The following is a 14,468-nucleotide window of genomic DNA, read 5'->3' as shown; positions in this document are numbered from 1 at the left end:
CTCGTAAAAAACTGTGGGTTTTGTAGTTAGCGCTTTTGCTTTTGCCGGTAAAATAGCGCTTAGTCAAAGATAAAAGAAGCGGAAGCGGAACTTCTCCTTGGGCGTCCCCATTTTAAATATGGACAGTAGAGGACATGCAACAATTCAACAAAGGCAGCTCTGTCTTGGGAAGGGAAGGGGGAGTCTAGCGAAACGTTTCCTCCATATAGGGTTGGAAAAATGAATCGAGCAGCTTTTTCTCTCGGCTCATTCCTGTCAGTCAAATAGACTTGGGTCTGCTTCTCCAATGATATATATATATATATACAGGTTGCCCAACGCGGTTTGTCCTCAAAAAATAAATCATTAATGCGTATATGGCATGTATTATTAGCTTTTTATGAAGAAATAGTAAACTTTTTTCGGGAAAAAAATCTGCTTATAATGGTTGAGCTCGAGCTGAGTTCACTTATGATGAGTAGCTGTCTCTGAATAAGCTTTTTCTTTTTCTTCCTTACAATCTATATCTCTTTTGTTTAGGTTAATCGAACTTAAACTATGAAGTGAACACAGAGCAAGTCAGTTACCGTTTCACCTACTTGTTTGGCTTAGCCACAAAAACATTTCGGCAATGTATTGTCATCAATACGCTAGATGTATAGCCAATTTGTTGGCATACGTACACAAGTAAGTGGTAACTTGATTTCTTTTTTGAAATACGTTTTGATCGACTATATGGCATTCTTCCGTGCAAATTAGTGTGATTGCTTTAAACTCTATTGCATTTGATATTCAAGGTCACGGTCAAATGTTTTAGACAAGAGTTATTCATACTCGTATCTATATTCTGATTTACTCCTTTTGCAAGCCAACGCTACATGTATACTATACGACCTTAACTAAGAAAAGTTATACCAAATAATCAATTCAGACTTGAGTTTCCCTTTTTTCCGCTACGCGTGTTCGGTTTTTGTCTTCCAAATTTGATTTTGTTCCTTTTCTTCCTGCGGATTGATTTTAGATCTGAACATCGTTTCACGTGTGACATAGGTTGTCACATGATGACAGGAACAGTGGAATACCACTTTTAGATTGTGCATGGAGCCTTTTTAATTTGTGTCCGAGAAGATCATTTTTTATATTTAGAATATATGCACATGTTGCAGTGAATTGTAATAATAACCTTCTTAGATGAAAAGGGACCCGGAAGCCTTGTGCCTTGATCTAGGCCCTCCTCATTCAAGACCGCCCTGCCCGATAAAGTAAAGTTAAACGCCTTTCGTTGAAGGGCACACCCCATACAGGCCTTCGTTTGTCCCTCGTGCAGTAAAGCAAGGGTACTTTAGTCACTTCAGTAGTCACTGGTGGAAGGGTAATTTTGTCATTTGGAAAGCTTCAGAAAGTCATATCTTTGATTCTTGTTACGTCCTTGACTGCCAAATGCAATTCATAACTGCCGCCAGCATCTACCTGACGACCCCCAAACATTAACAGCCAGAGGAAAGGACCATGAATTCTGGATTTTGCAGTAATGTCCTTCACATATTCATTAAGGACAAAATACCAATGTCACTTTCCATGAGTAAATAATACTGGGGATACCGTTGCCACTAAAATTATATTATATACTGTTGGACTTTGTTTATGAAGATGGAATAAGTTGGTTTTTTTTTTTTTTTTTCCCGTTCATTTTTATAATCTAAGGCCCAAAGTTGGATTTCATTTTGCTTTGTTTTTTTCTTGACTACTAAATGTAATGGGAAGCCCATCAACAACTGCAAACTGGGGGTAGGGTTCAAATTTTAACATTTTAGACGCCTCATAAAATATATCTTATTTTCAACTTGTAAAAGTAAAAGACATACCTCATCAGATCAGTATTATTCTTATAACATTCTCCCGACTTTAAGGGTCATTGGTTTGCCCGGAACTGGTCTCACGCCGGCCTACAAATTAAAACAAAATCCATTTTCTTCACTTCTAACCCGATCGGAGTGAATCCTTCGTCACATTCAAAAGCTGAATGTTGAGGTAAAATTTTAGGTATGAAACCAGAAGATCAGATCTATAATTAGTTAACTCAGTTCGATAAGGTCTTAAATTTCGGGGCTTCACAACTCAACATCTGAGACTAAACTGCACTACCCCGAGTGATATTCATGGGCCATGCGCGGGCAGAATAATTGGTAGAAATAGTCAGAAATGCAAATTTTCGGCAGTTATGCTCAAATAAAAGTGTTGAGAGTTGCGATCAACATATGCTTCAGCTCCTATTTGATTGTATGTTTCCTAATTTATATCGGAGAGAATTTGTTAGAGTCACTGTTCTAACACGATTTTGATGAAGAAACACCATGGAGATGGATGAGATTTACTTTCCCCCCATAATGCGATCAATTCATCGCCTCGATCATCTCAGGGAAATATATAGGTAACTCACGTGGAGGTAGATCTCACTAGTATGATCTTGTGGAACCTTAGGTGAGCATGGGCGCCACAGTTGACATAGACAAAGCATTTTGGTGCCAAAATTATTTGAGAGTTTCCACCCTATATCATCTGTCTTTAGTTCATCCCACACCAACACCCGTCATGAAAGGCCACGATCCACAGGACCACCGAAATGATGTGCCACATGGATCTAGGACGCTCACCTATGGATGGATAGATAAGGATTGGGCACCTCAAGAATCAACTTGCATCAATCCAAATAATAACACCCAAATGATCACCCAGCTAAACTAGATTAGCGTAGGAAGAGGTTTGGATATTTTTGTTCCTTTAGGAGCATAGACAAGTGATTCTGTAGTTGCTTTCTCGTCACAATAGATTGTACATAGAGTTGAATTGGGATTTCTTCAGTCGGTTTTATTTCAGACTCATGGCGTAGTTTTTTTTTGCGTCAAAAGTAGTCTATTTTGCTTATAAAACTTGATGTTGCCACTATTGATTGTTAGATCCAGAGGGGGGAGTAAAAAAAGATTGACTAAAAACCACTAGTTATATAATTTTAAATTTTTAAGAGGCATTTGTATGTAAATGAAAAATTACCATAAAGGTTTCAATATCAAAATAAACATTTTTTTTATAGCTTGCCCATACCTACCTCAGCCCCTAGTTTGATCATTGTAGAAAAGCTCCAATACAAAATAAATTGCAATTATTAAAATTTTACTTCATCTTACAAACAATTTAATGTGATTTAACTTTAACTTATGTAAGGAACATCTACCAGGGTGAATCTTCAAAAACAATGTATAAATTTTTTTTGTAAAAAATCATATGTATATACGGCTAAAAAAGTGTCTTCAGAAGGCACCAACCCTAGCGTAGGGGCCGGTTGAATGGTTCATAAGAACGGTATGAACATGTAATGTGGTTGTAATTTACTCGAACGGGCAGAGGGTGGCACGTATTATAAGAGGCCCTTGTAAAAGGTGCCACAGGCTTTTCCTTTTTCTCGTCTTCTTAGGTTTAGGGTTTCTTTAGGGTTTAAGAAAACGAGCGTGTTTAAGCGTGAATCTTGGGATTGGTGGCGGAGGGCGTCAATTTCCTAGAGACGTCGTAGCGTAGTACTTTGGGGGTGGTGTCAGTGACGTTGTTGTGTGTACAACTGTCTTTTCTTCGGAAGGAGCGACGCGTTGCCCTTTGTGCCCTTGACTGGATAAGCTCAATATCCAATCTTGTTTTTAACTTACTTAAAAGCAGCTAAGTGAACCGGACCGAGTCCATCAACGACTCGGTTGGCTGGGTCCTGTGCCGTGTCGAACCGGATCGGTTGTCCTCACTTGGGCGCCCTGCCTATAGTGGAGTCACGTGATGCAGGTCCGGCTTCGCCTTTATTTGCTTTATATTTAGACTTTAAGGTGACACTAGATTTTATAATTTTACACCTCACGATGTCACGTTCTTGATTTGTTAAAAAAGAAAATATAAAACTATTGTCTGAATAATGCACGAATTACATCATTAATTGATCATTTTGTGCCTTAAAATTTGTATGTCTAAAGTCAGAGTTCAGACCCTTTTCAGATTTCAACTCTATAGTTTTACTGGAACCACAAGTTTAAGGTGCACCCAATGTAAGATTCGACCCGGAGTGAATCATACGCCCACTTCATTAGTATCATCACTTAATTGCACAAGTAATAAGCTCACAAAGATAAGGCATGGTGTTTTCCTCTTTGTTGGTCTGTTGAACTTATTATGGTTTGCGTTTTTGTAGGCAAGCTGAAGTTAGCAAGCTTTTGCTCTGAATTATTCCACCAGAGGCTTTGCGCTTCAGGAGGTATTCAACGCTTACCTTCTTCAATTTGAAAGCGTTAACTATATAACCTCTACTCTATTTGGGAACCATTCTTTTTAGAGAATGCTGCACAAAAAAATTTTTAGATGCGAAAGATTCATCTCCCATCTTTATAGAAATATGCAAACTAAGCACATGCTAGCATTTGCTGAACCAAATCATGGCCTAACATGGATTGTTCTTTATGTGGATCCAAAGATTTTTGAAGTATTTTGCATTAGAAAGTTATTAAACATTCATCCCATATATATATATATATATATATATATTTTGTATTACAAAATTACTGACGTTCATATCCGGAAAGGATTCAATGCTTGAGGGTGCATTGAGCACAGCGCCCCTCTCCCTCAACACAAGAGTGGAGGTAGGTGTGGGCAATGGCCCACACAGACCCACATAATTTGGCTATTTTTATATTGATATCTCGACCATTTTCTTCATGTACTTATTTTTGCCTTTTCAAATTCTGAAACTTAAGTACTAGTGCCTCTTAGCCAAAAAATTTTGGCTTCTCTCCTACCTCCACATGATATAAACTCCTGCTACTGCTAGTGTGCAGTTTGGTTTCAATCGGACTCAGGGTTTATGAGCATGTAACAGATCATGACCTGGCCAACTCCATCAAAAAGGAACACCACATTTAAGATGAAAATTGTGCAATTTTTATTTTACTAATATGTACCTAACTGACCTAATATGTAGGGTTTCATTTTTTTTTTTTCTCGAGTAATAAGATTAAGCCTCAACCACCGACATTTGAAAAGCTTACATCTCCTTCTATGGGGGACACGTCTCTCTTGTGGGCATGTACATGACCCGCTCCTTGCCACCAACTGCCATGTGAAAAACTTACTTGCATTTGGAGATGAAGTATCCATGGCCGCCCTTGCTCCGCCCCCGGTTTGGATTGTCACTGTACTTTCTTAAATATATTGCCAATTTTTTATGACTGTGCATGGTATAATGTATTGGATGATGCACACAAGCCACGAGGCGATTTCATTTCACCGATGCATGATTAGGTCATAAGCCTTGGAATCTCCTTGCTCCTCCAAAGTCATGCTTCCTTCTCATGTCAAAGAAATTTTCATTTAGGGATCAACTTTTAGCAGCATACTTTAAACCAAAATCATTTTCATGAATTTTCCATTTTATGCTCAGGCATTTGCGATCATTTATAATATTTGTGTATTGTCCTTCCTATTGTGTTTTGATGGATAAAAGTGAAAGGAAAAGAAAAAAAATCAGGGGCATTAATATTGGAAAGTAAAAAGAGAATTAGCCTTAACATAGTCAAATCGGCTAAAGACATGAAAATGCATGTTTTTAGTTTGATTTTTATGGATGTTATGTTTTTAAGTTTGAAGGTGGTGGGACAACGTACTTAAGTTGAAGGTTGCACCACTGCCATCACTGACAGCGATGCAACCCATGATCCTAGAGGTAAGAAGTTTTCGGCCTCTTTTCTAGACGGTTGATTGTTAGCTCTACCTTACTCAGAAGAAAAAAAAAAAAAGATAATCCTTTTTGTGACACATTTTTCCCCCTCAATCTTACTATGTTTTGGGAGATTGGAAATAAGTAATTTTTTCCTTTTCATTCTTTTTTTTTTGTCCTGTCTAAACATAGTTTTTTGTTCTTCCTAATCTTTTTCTTTCATTTTTTTATAATTTTACACCTAAATACAGTCCCCTTTTGTTTTTCCTTTCCTTTCTCTCTATCTCCCTTCATCCAAACATACTGTTTGAGTTCAAAAGCTTCTTGTCCACAAGCCGTGCTTGACTGCCACTGATCACGGGGCAATCCATCCTAGATGAACTGTTATACGACTGTATGAGATGGTTATCTTAGACACCTTTAAAATTTGTCGCATCACTAGAGGTGTGATTGTTTGCGACAATAAAAGGGGCAAATATGTGAGTGCGCTGACACTTTCTCATGTTTGATGGGGCACCAGTGACAGATGAATACAAACTTGAAACAGAACGCCAGCTTCACGAGATGTTCTCTCTTTTACATTCAATCACGTCCCACAAATATGATTGCTTCTCTTGACCTGTTTGAGGCTAAGAATTTGAATAAATCGAATGTTGACAGCTATTAGCAAATATTCAAACATACAAACATGCAAATTCAAATTCAAATTTCACTTGTTATTGGATTCAGTAACTGAATGCAAACGCCAATTCTGAATTCGATTATTGATCAAATTCATATTTCCTCAACAAAGTCAAGTGAGCAAACATATCCTTATTAGATGTTAGATAATCAAACCGCTGACGTTTCTGTAAAATAATCTTGTTTTCGATAGTTGTAGAGATCAGTTTCTTTTAACTAAAAACTTTACAATTGATTCGGTGTCCATGCGTGGATGGAGCTGTGACGATGGCATAGCATGGCATTCTTCATTGTGGGTCATGGACCGCATGGTACTTAGCCCTTGAGGAGTCCCTTTAAGTGTGCATGAAACCAGAAGCTCTGGTAATCGTGCTTGGATGATAGAAGTAATCAATGAAACCCAGCCTCCTAGAAGTTATTAGATTCTTTCATCGTTTCTTCATTCTATGAAGACTCCATCTGCCTCAGAAAAATTACAACTTGGATTTCGTCAGAGTTGGACGCGCATATGGAAGTTTAAATAAGAATGGAATTTTACACTCTAAGAAATCTCATGGTTCAAGATGAATCACCTATATATATATCGTGGAATGAGATTAAAAAGCGACCCTTTTTGTTGAAAGAGAAGAAGGATTTTTGCACCCTAAAATCGTGAGCATAGAAACTTGTGAAATTCTTTATCTACTCTCACCCTGCTCATCAAGTTGAAAAATTGCACCACTTCCTCCAATTAATTTAATTTGTTGAGGTTCCCAATGTGGGAAGATGGATAATGATGAAAGTGTGCCCCCAATTGTCGGCAGAAGTATTGCTCATGTCAAGAAATTCAAAAGCATGACTTGTTTCTGAGTATTGACCGTAAGTATAAGCACTCTTCAAAAGGCTTTATAAAAAAATATGTAATTCGGGAAAGAAAACACCCAAAGGGTTTGGTTAGCTGGTTGAATCGATGACAACTATAAGGCCAGGTGGGGAATCTTGTCTTCACATTCTTCACGCAAATAGTTAAAATGAAAGTTTTTTTCTCTTCTTTTTTTTTTTTTTTATATCAGGAAGATATTTTGTAAGAAGTAGACCAATTGATGGATCCGCTCATTGAAAAGAAAGCTCCAAACAGACACAAATTATGTTGTTCTATAATGGACAGTAAAAATTTCTCAAAGCAATATTATTGTGCTGCTTGTACTGATAGTGTTCCAGCAAACAAGTAGAGGAATAGGTGTAATATCATTTCACTTGTTCAAGTAGAACCAGAAAGTGACCTTATATGCTCTTAAGGACACTACCATGGGAAAGATGAGGTATGCAAAAATGGTCGCTTCAGGATTTTTACCCTAACACAGGCTTTAGGATTCACGACCTTATCACCTTCTTTCTTTCTCCTTCGTGCCCTTGTTTCCTTTGCTATGAAACCAAAAAAGTACCAAAGAGAACCATGTGCTCTGTTGGTATTTTATGGTAACATCAGGACCCTCTGCTGTACCAAATCAGTCCCGCTACTGAGATAGCTTGAGAAAAGCGTGTAGGTCTTGGAAACAGTAAAGGCCATGAATTAGTGTGTCTGTAAATTCTATGGTAACATGAAAGAGGGGAGGAGCCGAGGAGGGGGTGAAGTCTAGGCTCCCACACCTTTACCAAAGCACAAAAAAGAAAAAAAAGGTTAATATGGAGGTTTGGGTAAGTGGGTTGAGAATTGTGTTGCTTGTTGGGCTGGGTGCTGACCATTAGTCAATTGTGAAGACATGTTAGTGGTGTCACCCCATGTGCTCTCCCACCCAAAGGCATGTTATCTTTGAGGGCACCAACGGGGAGCAAAGCTCTTATAATAAACGCTTAAATGCATGGTTTAGTCCACCTCTTCGGAGACTGGTCCAACTCTCTCTCTCTCTTTCGCTCTCCCCCTAGAGCAGTGCGCTAGATCGGCCTGGGTAAGCTCGCCTTAGGGCACAGTATTGGGTCCTGCATCTGGGCTAGAGAGAGAGAGAGAGCTAAGATGCTGAGCCCTGCCCAAGGACAAGCTGCAGGGGTGGTGTGCCTGAGTTTTTTGGGTCCGGTGTTGTCCTTGGAGCCTAGATTTTTGCTGAGGAATCAAATGAGCTCGATCCGGATGCTTGGTCGTCCTTGATCTGAAGTTTGAGGAGTATTTTGGTAGCTAGTTGTAGATGAAAATTTTCATTGGTACCCCAAGACGGTTTTACTGTTGATGCCAAGAGGATCAAAGTTCGAGTTCTTCAAAGTTGGTGCCAAGCGGATCAAAGTTCGAGTTCTTTGAACTTGGTGCCGAGTCGATCAAATTGGCTGATGCCCATCTATATATATATATATATACACACGGTGGTGAGGCTCCAGTCTTTTCTCCTTGCCCTCAGGCAGGATTTCGGCCTGCATCTCGATTTGCTTCTATTGGCTTGTTTCTTAAAATTAAAAAAAAAAAAAAAAACATTTAAAAAAGTTATTTTATCTTATTTAATACGGGTTGATACAATCTGATAATGCTAAAGTCAGGTCCATATCAATAAATATTTAAAGCCTGAGCTTCTGCTTCACTGCGATGAGGGATTGATACACACTGATATCGATGGCACTGAAAAAGAAGACCAAATAGTGGACCCGAGTGGCCGTGCTGTGAAATTAAAGGACGAAGGAACGATCATAGGGCCCGCCCGGCATGCCTTCATATGGGCGGGTAGCCCCTGTTTCTTTGTAGTGTGGGCAGAGGACAGGTGCCATGGTTGATGATACGTACATTTGAGTGCAATGTACTCTAGCTCATATCTCCAAATGCATTTTTGACTGAACTAAGTAATGGAGACATGATCCCCACATTTAAAAAAATTCACAAGGACCAAAGTTTATGTTTCTAGAAGTTGGGTTTTATAACCTATTGATGACTTTTAAATGCTTGTAGCATTTAATTGTAGTTGGGTTGCTTTCAAATTTGCATGAAAATAACTTCTGGATCATTTTTGTTGTAATCTATTAATATCTTCGTTCAATGTGTTTCTGTTTAGCCATTTTCAAGTCGTCTCTATATTCATGGTTTCTGACTCTCCATTGTTATCATCTAGAAGTTTGAATCTTATGATAATTGAGGTATCATTGGTTTGAACATTTGAAGCAAAAGACGAGGTCAAACTAAGTATTATGATTCACGCAAATACACACACATATGTTAAGCTTGAGGCAATTTTACATCGTAGACAAAACCAGGCACCTGAAAATTGCATATTATTTCAGCATGATTTTGGCTTAATCTAAATACATAAATTTGTTCCTTACGTATTGCATGTCATGAGATATTTTTTGGTTTTAGCTAACCTTACAGAAAAACCTTTTTCTTTTTTTAGCCATCAAGTTTTTGGCTTAACATGAGCCGCTTATTTGCACTTTTTTAAAAGGATCATAAGCATGAAAGTGGTAATTTTAGTACATTTCTTTCCATAAAAGCAATTTAAGATTACATTAATTAGAAGAGTTGAAAAAATGTATAGAAAAGAATGTGTGTGATTCTCATCTGTCTGGGATATACCACTTTCTATATATGCAATGGCATTGTTCCAACTTCACATCTATAAACCATGTAACTTTTGACAGCAAGTTGAGTTGTAAGAATATGGAGATCGACGGCTATCAAATGACAACAACACACACACAAAGGGCCTAATATTTGACCCTGAATCCAGGTTGAGATAGAGATAGTATTGTCTGAAGTTGAGGGTTAGCTTAGCTATCGAGAGTCGTTATTGAAGTGGGTGTTCTCTTGAATTTCTTGATCCTCAACCAGTGGTAATCTAATGGGGCTTGGGCCAAAATCCTTATAACTGAAGTTTCCCCCTCTGCGTTGGATCAAGAAAATGACCAGTTCTTGAGCATCGTTCATTTGCTTCAATTTGAATTTAAGTGTGGATTGATCTGCCCGAAATCACGAATAATATTTTGCCTGAGTAATATTTTGGAAGCTAAATACGGATTCTGGATTTCTGGGTCGATTTGTCCCCATGAAAATTTATTACGCTTCAGATTAATTTGGAACTTTGGCATTGAATTTTGAGATAAATGGGTTCAATATATAGTTCAATGCTCGGAGAGCGTCGCGTCGCATAAATTGATCATGGCCTGCCTAACCTCACCTTGCTTCTTCCAAAAAACGAATGATTATACGTACATATAAAGCAGAGTTCATGCTGTGATTCGAGTAAGCAATTTGATGCAAATATTCAATTAGGTTGCGTTTGATGGCCCCGGATCTTAGATTCAGCGTCGATTTTTGATCCTGGGTTCTTATAGCCAAGGTTTGAGATCAGACCCCTAAAACCAAACGTGTTTGATAAGCTTTTCAAGAAAGGGGATTTCTCTCATCCGTCTCTCTTGTCTGATTTCTCCGACCATCTCTCTCTCGTCTAAGCGGAGATCGACTGAACTTTGCCCTGGGAGGTGTTTGATAAACCTTTCAGTAGAGGGGATTTCTCTCATCCGTCTCTCCATCATTGGCATGAGAATACCCTTGACCCATGGCATGGTGGAGGGTCCAATAAGGTTGGGCATAGGGCCGACTACCGGGCCTGACTCGGGCGGGCCCAGAAATAAAGGTTATGGGCTAGCTCGACCTGATAATAAATTTTTTGATATATATTTTATTAAATTATATATATAATTATAATATTTTTATTATGATTAATTATATTAATATATTATTTTATATTAAAATATATATTCTTGAATTTAATGGGGCGGGCTCACGACTTGGGTTTTATGTGTTGACCGGGCCTGGGCCCGGGTTTCCGGTGTCGGGCGGACCCGATGCCCAGGCTTACAGTCGAAGGTGGGTCTCTGGCCGAAGGCTTCTGTCTTAGTTCTGAGAATATCCTCTAGCCATGACTGAGGGTCTTCTCTACCAGGTCTGAAAAGAGGGGAAAAATAATGGGGGCCCTCCAGCCGGTAGGTCAGAGAGAAAACGGCGGGGTCCAGCAGAAACACAGAGAAGGTGAGGGAGTGGTCTGTGAAGAGGGTGGAGCTTTCCGGTGGGGAGTTCCACCGGAGATCACAAGTCCGCGCGAGAGATCGGACCCCCCACCCCCTGCGGGCAATCTCAAAAACCACCAATTTTGCCTCTTTTGTGGATATGAAATCCGCGGTTATAACATGCGATGTTTGATAAAACCGTGGATTTAACGACAGATCCGACCCTTGGATCTTAAATCCACAGCCATCAAATGCACCCTTAGATCCCTGGATTCAAAACCCAGTCTTTTCTACCCTAAAAACAAAAATAAAGGTAGAATATAAGTTTAAACCATGAGATAAATAACTCAAATTAATCCAACTTCAAGTTCAATCAAAAACTGAAAAACGAATCCCAACCAACGTTCTAGTTGGATTGCTGTTCTCTTTTACCAAGGACAACCCATTGGATCTGAATTTGATATGTGAGCTACAGTTTATCCAAAGATAATAAGTTCCAATTCATCAATGCCTTATTAGGTCTGTAGGCATAAATTTGTCACCGTTTTCTTGTGATTGAGGATTCCATCCAAGTGGTACTCACTTTAAATAAGTTCATTTTTGTTATCTTGACTACGGTTTGCAGAAAAAATAGAAGGAAATAAAAGTTGCATGCCATTTTCTAGCTTAATTCCTTCTTTCTCTCTAAATGGCGTTTCTGCCTTTTCCCTGCATAAACATTTTTCTTCTGAAAAATATTAACATGTTGGGAACGAGAAATCTCAATGAATGTTGCCAGTTCATGCAGAAATACCCAAAGCATAAGTGTGCAGAATGCGGAAAGGGTAAAGAATTGTGCGAAGTAAATCTTTAAGATAATAATTCGAGTCAATACTTCAATCACTATCATTACCATGAAAAAACTGTGATTGATTGGAATATATTTTAAAGAAATACCACGTACAAAAGCAGATTCGTCAGAAATATAACGAATAAATGACAGTGAATAAAGCAGATTCGTCAGAGACAGAGTGAATAAAAAACAATGAATAAAGCAGAATCGTCAGAGACAGAGCGAATAAAGAACAGTGCACAGACAGAATGAATAAAAGCAGATCACACTAAGAAAGAAAGACATCTCAGCCACACATGTAGATGTTAACGAATCAAACTTGAGCCGCAGATCTCCGCCTCATGGGTCTATATATTGAAAGCAGCAGGAATCAAGACCTCATCTTTTCCTTATGTTCTCTAGATCTTGAGTCCGTCTGTTCATCTGTATAAGTAGTCTCATGGAGTTTGTTCCGGAGACAAACAGTAGTAAGCTATCATCAACCTCGTCAAGGATTGATGAAATAATTGTAAGTCTATTCATCTGTATATTTTTTGTATCAGAGATTGAGTGTGTTGTAACTATATAGTCTAGTAAGTAGTCTCATAGAGTTTGTTCTAGAGACAAGCAGTAGTAAGCTATCATCAACCTTGTCCAGGATTAACGAAATAACTATAAGTATGTTTGCTTTAATTATGAAATAAAGGTATTTTAGTTTTCCGTACGAGTATGTGTTAACATTTTGATCTCATGCATGTGTAGAGTAGTCTTGATTTATATTAATTGTTTAAGTTGGTAATTTTGAAAAAAACAAATCTAAATATCTAGGTTTTTCTTCTAAAGTTATACTTGCTTGGTAATAATATTTACTAAACAGTTCTACATACTTTTCTATGTAGCACATGTCACGTATCGCTAAATTTAAAATATTTTGTCTTGCATTTATTTTTATTTAGTTTCATATATTTTTTCAATATTCGAATGCGAGAATTCTGCTTTAATAGATCCTAAGTATTTTTCTAAAATATCTGACGGGTTTGTAGTAGTCGCTCTTTTACTATCTGTGTCTGCTCTTAGAGATTCTTTTGAAGAATTAGGTAACTGGTCGAACCATAAATATATGTTTCCTACTAATGAATTTTCTATATACACTGGTACATTTTTAATTTCTATTTTGCTTTCTGTAATGTGTTTACTGATTTCTGCTTTTCATATTTGTAATAATACTAGTATGTTGTTTGTGTTATCTAAATTTAATATTCCTTGTTTCCATTCTTTTTATTCGATTTTTGTTTTTAGCCTAGATTTCTAAATTCTTTCCCATCTTTCACTTTTACTATAATCATCATAGTGTCTATTTCTACTCGGATTTCCTTTATGTGTTCTTGGGTCTGCTGGATATTCTTCTTTAATTTTTATCCCTTCTTTAGGCATTGTGTTCATATTTATTTTCATGTCTGTTATTAATTCATTTTCTTCTTGGTTCGTAGTTTTCTGTTTCAATCTCGTATTCTGTTTCTAAGTCTCGTATACTATTTGTTTCTATCATATTTATCTCTCTGTGTTTTTGCAAATTATCTAACACTTATCTAATTTTTTATTTGTTTGTTCAAACTTCTGGTCTATTTTATCTATTAGTTTTTCTAACAGTTCTATAACTTTATCCATTTTATCTTCCATACGCGTTGGGCAACCTTGCACCGACTGTCTTTGATCGGCAGGACAACCTTCATATTGCCACGTCTTCAATTTAGGCTTAGGCTTGTTTTCCTCCAAAATGTATTTTATATTTAAAAATTTTATTTTGTATTCGGGTTTCGAGCATCGAGCGGGCTCGGGCCCAGGCCTACACATAAACCAACCCCTGCCTCTGCCCTGTACATATATCCAATTTGATTGGAATGACGCCGCATCTGGTTAGCTCCGACTACAAGTCCAAGCTGATTGTGGTTCACTACATCCTAGTGTGACTATGAAGCACCAAACATATTTGACTAGCTGACATCCTAAACCGTTTGGATCCGGAGGACCATTTTAAGATATTCATCAATGTGGCTGAGTCCAGGATCTATAAACATTTTTAAAAACAGTTCAAATGTTTTTTGCTGCGTAACTATGTACTATGAACAAAATCAAAATGAAGTTTTGTTTGGATACAGAACTAAGTATAGCGAACAAATCAAATTGGGTTTGAGCCAAATGGATATATACATCCAATGACTAATCTGACTGGAATTCTAAGCCATACCTAACTATATAACCGTTAAGCGTTAGTTATAACTTTTGATG

The sequence above is a fragment of the Nymphaea colorata genome, chromosome 10 (genome assembly GCF_008831285.2).
Source record: "Nymphaea colorata isolate Beijing-Zhang1983 chromosome 10, ASM883128v2, whole genome shotgun sequence".
Taxonomy (NCBI): domain Eukaryota; kingdom Viridiplantae; phylum Streptophyta; class Magnoliopsida; order Nymphaeales; family Nymphaeaceae; genus Nymphaea; species Nymphaea colorata.
Note: the sequence above shows the minus strand (reverse complement) of the source record.